General features: G+C 40.2%; 1 long non-coding RNA gene across 1 annotated transcript; it reads right to left on the bottom strand.

Moving 5' to 3' along the window:
- Window positions 1-1,862: 1,862 nt before the first annotated feature.
- LOC115915058 lies at window positions 1,863-4,200 on the bottom strand. Its single transcript, XR_004061476.1, has 3 exons — window positions 4,137-4,200; window positions 2,363-2,423; window positions 1,863-1,968 (listed from the first exon to the last, which is right to left on the bottom strand). It is a non-coding gene; the product is annotated as an uncharacterized LOC115915058 (long non-coding RNA).
- Between the last annotated feature and the right edge of the window lie 2,530 nt (window positions 4,201-6,730).

The raw sequence follows: 6,730 nt of genomic DNA, 5'->3' as shown, positions 1-6,730 counted from the left end.
TCTTTCTCCATTTCATCCATCCATTAACATGAAAAGAAGGTCTCAGAAAAAAAATAGAAGAGAAACTCAAAGCACATTTACGCCCCTCCAAACCCTCCCAAATTACAGTACAACACAGCTGAAACTTGAACCTGGTTAGGGAGAATATATAAACTTTGCAAGTCTAATAAGAAACAGATTTTGAGGGCTTTGTACTTAACAACTACTAGGAAATTTAATGTAAGAAATATTTAAGAGCAACAAGAAGATTTCAAAAGCAACGTTAACCTGATCACATTTAAAAACTATTGTGTGATTAACTATGATAAATTTCTGTATATTGGTCAGGATTTAAGTAAAATATGCATTCTAAGGCTGAGAGCACAACCTCCTTACTGACTCTTCCTACATTATAGAACTTCATTACTTGATTTCAGTTGGCTACTAATCATAATTATAAAAGCATTAGGAGATTGATTATCTATTTCCAATGTAATAAAGTCAGAGTTAAATTGCATGAGACCAGAGCAAACCCAGTGAATTACAGTGTGAGAGCACTAACTTTTCAATTTCCTTTTCACTGCAGAGCTTACATTGCCTCGTGAGCTTCACCACACGTTTTTCCCTTCACAATCCTTGCACAATTCCTCTGTTTCACCAGCAGCTCAGGAATTACAGTCCTGGTACAGAGCATTTTCCAAGGAAAGGAACCAGGAGACAGGACAGGCTGTGAGTGTGGAGGTTTCAATACCCTGGTTTCAACACCCTCGTGGTTTTAGGGTGGGTGAGGAAGACTTTGACCTCTCTTGCATCACTGCCACATCAAAAAAGTGAAGCAGAAGGAGCTGCACACTCATTGCTCTGCAGGAAAAAAGCAGAAAATTATTCTTGTCCTGTTCCTGGAGAGGAAAATGAGACCCTGAGAAGGGGATCAAGCCCAGCCCCTCTCGCCATCACCCACACTGGAAATCCCCACTCTGAGCAGTACATCCCTTCCCAGGACTCAACAAGATGATGGCAGCTGCAAAACCACCAAAAAACTCAAAAATAAGGTGATTTTGCAAAAAGCAAGTTTGTCTGATTTTCAATGTGTAGTGGGAATGGTATTTTATCTCATTTACTGAGACTAAGAGTAAATCAGAATGGTGCTCTCTTTTATTTTATTTAACTCAGAAACTCCTAAGATTTTCTGTACAACCAACACCTTTCGTTTATCTCTGCATCATTTTTGACCCAATCCTCAAGCTGCCAGCCAGCAGTGCTCAGCAATCCTGCACAGAGTTCAACACTTGGTCTGTCCATTTCAGCCTGTGCTGATTTAGCAAGGTAAGCCTGCGCTGGAGGCAATTTTAAAGCTTTTTAATCTTAAAATGCTTGATTTCTTAGACACAGGAAGAACTGCTGTTTGAAGCTGATCCAAGGAGGGGGAGGAGAGACCTGGCAGATGTCAATTTGAGCCCTGGTAAAAAACAACCTCCTCCAAGCAATCTAACTCATCAAGCTAATAGTAACTCAGTCTGATCCTGCAGGGCCTTGTGTTTTATTTCTGTTTGGGTCTTCCTGAGATAAGGCTCTGAAAGGAAAAAAGAAAGAGAAAAAAAACCACAACAGTGGAAAGCAAAACACACACAGTCTGCAAATTTCTGACACGATCAAGGCTGCAGTGGAAATAAGTGATGCGCCGACATTTACTGCGAGAGCGGCGCCCCAAAATTACTGTGAGAGGTGCCTGGTGTTAAGACAAGACCCCACACACCCCAAAAAGCCCAGGTTTGAGCTCAGTGGTTGCAGCTGGAGCGGGAACTCAAGGGATGTTGATCAACATTCCATAAAAATAAATTAGTCAAAGGAAAGAGAACCAACAAATGCAGCGTGGTTGTGACCTGTGCAGCACGTGGCTCCCTGAGATGACTCCATCAGCCTGGCCGATTTCTGTTCTGGTGGGTGGGAAACAGTCTTTCCATGTTTGGTGCCATTAGGGAGTCCAGTCTTGGAGACCACAGGGAAAAAAACAAAATTAAGAAAACCCAAAAAACCAAAAAACAAAACAAACAAACAAAAAACCACAACAACAAAATACCAAAACCCCCAAAAAACAAAACAAAACAAAAAAACCCAAAAGACCCAAAAAAATCTAAAACCCCCCCAAACAACAACAAACCCTCCCCCCCAAAAAACAAAACAAAAACAAACAAAAAACCCACACAAAAAAACCTAAAAACCCCCCAGAAAACAACAACAAAAAACCAAAAACAACCAACCAAAAAAAAAAACCCACCACAAAAAAACACCCCACAACAACAACAAAAAGAACCAAACAAAAAACCTCCAACCCCATCTAAATGCAAAATCTTAACTCCACCAGACTACATGGGAATTTTACCCCATAGCATCATGTCCAGAAATTTGGTGTAATGTAGAGCACAGGGTGCTACCGGGTCCTCCTGCAGGAAGGGAACAAAGAAACACATTTTTTAAAAAACCCAATATTAAAATGCTGCCTCTTTCTTCTGGACACAATATGGCAAATTTCATATTTTCGCTTCTGATGGTAGAAGAATTGTGGTTTTTCGTGACCACATCAAGCACAAAACCTCCGGGAGTTTTCTCTAGGTGATGGCATAACCCAACCACACTTATTCCTTCATGGAAGAGATGCCCTAAAGAATTTTCAGACAGTTTTTATAATTTTAAGAGAGACATGTGGGTCTGTTGGTATGAAATAACACTCAAATACTTGTTAATAATGTTATTTCATGTAAGTACTTCCACTGGCCTTTAAATGCTACCTACCCAGCATGAGGCAGGATGCAAAGACTAAAATCTGCAACCTGACTTGGCACAGGTAAGATTTGTGGTGAAATCAGATTCTGAATGTGTTTGCAGCTGCATAGAGGGTTTTCCACTGCCAGATTTGACACGTTCTGGAGGGAAGAGACATCTGGAGTCTTCCAAAGACTCTTTAAAAATTAAGTCTGAGATTTTATATATTAAGTCTGAGATTTTATATATTTATATATTATATATATTATATATATTTATATATATATAATTATAGATATAATTTTATATATAAAGTTATATATATATAATTTTATATAATATATATTGATATATAAAAATACATACTATAATATATATTTTTATATAAATGTAATATATATAATTTATATATAAATATATATATGTATAAATACATATAATTTGTATATATTATATAAATATATTTACATATATTATATTTATATATTTTTATATGTATCTATATATAAATATATATTTATATATTTATATATAAATATAATATATATAACTTATATATAAATATATATAAATAAATATAATTGATATATAAATATAATATATATAAAATTTATATATTTATACATTATATATACATTTATATCTATTTATATACTTATAAAATATATTATATGTCTATAAAATATATAAATATATAATTTATATATATATATATATATAATTTGTCTCAATCTAGTCCTTGGAAGCTAAATCCAGCAAAATCCATTAAAATCATTAGACTCTGAAAAAGGGCAAGAAGAGCAAAGCCTGACTCAGTGGCTGGGGCAGGGTGAGGGGGACACAATGAGCTAATTCACAGTGCTCACATGCATGGATCCAAATTCCTACCAAAAACATTTATGTTGCGCGTTTCGGAATAAAGCATTCTCTGTTTTGTGAGAAATAATAAATCGGGTGGCACAGGAGCACTCGACAAACCTGACAGATCAGTGACTGCTCCCTCACAGCAACATCCATCTCACGCAGAGCTCGAATTTTTGGACAAAGAAAATATCACTGAAAGAGAAAGGGAAAGTAAATCTGATCCCACCATGCTGCTTTTAAAGCTGGGAACCCCTCAGTCACACCATCCACTGTCCCCCTCTGGAGTGAGGGGGTGGAGGAGGGAAGGAAAACCCTGTGGAAAAGCACTTTATGGAGTGTGTTTTTCTCATATGCTCTGCACGAAGGCAGTGCTCTCTATAACCAAAAATCTTTGTGATGGTTTGGTGTCCATCCACTGCAAAAGTTGTGAAAAATAACACATATCACAGGAATAACAACCAAAAAAAATTTTAAAAGTAGGAAAACCAAGGAAATAAAGCCACAGCATCATGTGTAGATAAAAGACCCACCTGAATTTTAATTCATCTCACCCAGAAATGCACAACAGTGCTGCAGCTCTTCTACACACTGGAGGCAAAGCTGCTTGAGATATTACTTCCACCCACTGGCAGGGACTGCAATCTATTTGTGTTTTTTGATCTTATACGATAAAATAAAACAAAATTCTCCTGGCTTCTGGACAGGCAGAGCTGATGCTAAGGTTAAGCTAATGCTGTAGCTCTTACAGTCCAGGAATACATTTCTTATTTGTACTCGAGCCAAGTTCATTCACTTATATTTTCACTAAAGCCACAGCCTTTTGAAGATGTTGCACTTGGACTTCCTCCCTGCCAAGTTTCTAAATTACAATGTGCTCTGTCCATGAGAAAATAGGGGGATTTATTAGAACAAGGTGCCAGAATGTTTCTCCCTGCCCCACATCAGTCTGGGGTAGAAGTAGCACATGAAAAGACGCTGTCAATTCTTTTTGTTACTCAGATATATAAAGATTTTTTTTCCTCCTCCTCTCCTTTCCCAAAATAGGTTGCAAAAACATTGAAAATAACTTCAAAGAAAATGTTTGCTGGCCTCTCAGATCTCACTTCCACTCTTAAAGAGCAGCTGCCTGCATCTCCTGCCACTCTCTTGTTACAGGCAGCAGAAAGATTCACCAGTGAAATGCAAACTATCATTGATAGCTTCATTGATGAGAGTTTTACTAACTGGGGATTGGCCAGATGGGTGAGACAAAACCAGACAATCAAACCCAAGGTTTTTTTTTCAGTTGGATTGAAGAAAAATAATCCAGGAGGTGAAATCTATCAGAAAGGTCCACTGTGTTCCTGTTTTGGGGTTATATGAGGGAGAACACGCCCATTTTCCTGCTTTCCTGTTGAATTGCTGTGAAGGATCTCCCAGCCTTTAGGCATGTCTTGGGTTACAAGATGTACCTGGGTGTGTATATTCAATTTCCATCTGTCAGAGGTGGGGCAGTTCTCTGCTGTTCATTGGGCAGTGTTCTTTATCTCTGCCACAGGCAATCCTCCCTCCAGGAGATCTCTGCTGTCCATGGGCCATTAATTATTAATTACCTTCTGTCCATGGCCACTGAGTGTCCCTGCAGGGCTGATCCAATTCCAGCATCCCATGGGGAGATGCTGCGCCCAGGGGAGGAGCCAAGCATTCCTACCTGGATCCAATCTGAGCTTTGGGACACCCCAGCAGCCTTTGCCCCCTGCATTGCCAGAGGAGCAGCTTTCTGCTGCCCTGCATTGCCAGAGGGAGCCCAGGCCCATCTGCAGCAGCCCTGGAGCTGCAGAGGAAAACTCCCCCCTTGTGCAGGATCCCTGCTGCAGCAGCAGCACAGCTGGCACTGCAGGAGGGCTGAGCCCCCATGGGATGGGGCTGTGCCACCCCCTGACACACAGGGGGCAGCTCCTGTCCTCACTCTGGCAGTGGTGTTGTGTAATACTTCATTTTTTAAATTCATTTTTACTTTTTCAGAGTAAAAAACCTGTTATTCCTACTCCCATATCTTTGCCTGAGAGCCCCTTAATTTCCAAATTACAATAATTCAGAGGGAGGGGGTTTGCATTTTCCATTTCAGGGGAGGCTCCTGCCTTCGTGCAGTGGTTTTGGCTCACCAATATAAGAGTCCAGATTTCCCAACCAAAAAAGTTAGGTGTCCTTAGCAGACACCTGTATTTTCACACCCAGACAAGGCACAAACCAATCCTTCCACTGCTGCTCTTGGTCCCTTAGATCAAGTGACAAAACCAGGGTGTCAGTTCTGCAGGTCACCCCCTCAAGGTGCTACATGACACAAGGGACAAGGCAGTTTTTTCATTCCACCCTCCTCTTTTCATTCCATTTTCATTCCTTTTTTCATTCCACCCCCCTGGCTTGTTTTTGTTGATAACTAACCTTTCACAAAGTTGTTGAAATATCCCATGAAACACCGATGTGGTGCTGTTGTTCAATACACACCGTGACTGATATTAAGAGATTAAAAACTGACAAGAATTTGGCTTGAGACAGCACATTGCCCCTCGTGTGGGATGCAGGAGATAACCCCTGCACAGGCAGCATTTTTGAGTGGAAATGTTGGATTCATCACAGACACCACGCTTCATTAGTGGTCCCTTCTTCAACAGAACATTCTGCCTTTACCCTGAGCTGATTTAAACCCACAAATGTGACAAGCTCCACCTGGAAAGGAGAGAGTTTGAGTGTGGGACACAGAGAAGGAGAAAGAACTCGGATTTTCAAAGGGGACACAGGTCAGAACAGTGGGTATTGCATGTCATACACACAGCTTTCCCTGAGGGCACAGTGGCAGCACAAACTGAAACCCTCCTGGAGAGAATACAGAGGGGTCTTTGAAAATGCTGGAATTGTTAAACATTTGTTCCTAATAACCCAGATGACTTCACCCGCTTTCCTAAACACAAATTGTGATTATCCTCTTCCAGCCAGAATGGGGCTCCGTGATTTAATGCAAGCTGCTGGTGTCCCACAGGCACAGTTGGATTTGAGAGTATGAGGAGTGAGCTGCCTCTCAAAATGTCAGCAGGTAAAATAAATCTGCGCAGGAAATTTATTAACAATTGCCACTTTCTCCCTC

The sequence above is a fragment of the Camarhynchus parvulus genome, chromosome Z, assembly GCF_901933205.1.
Source record: "Camarhynchus parvulus chromosome Z, STF_HiC, whole genome shotgun sequence".
NCBI lineage: Eukaryota > Metazoa > Chordata > Aves > Passeriformes > Thraupidae > Camarhynchus > Camarhynchus parvulus.
Note: the sequence above shows the minus strand (reverse complement) of the source record. Positions and strands in the feature narration are given on the sequence as shown.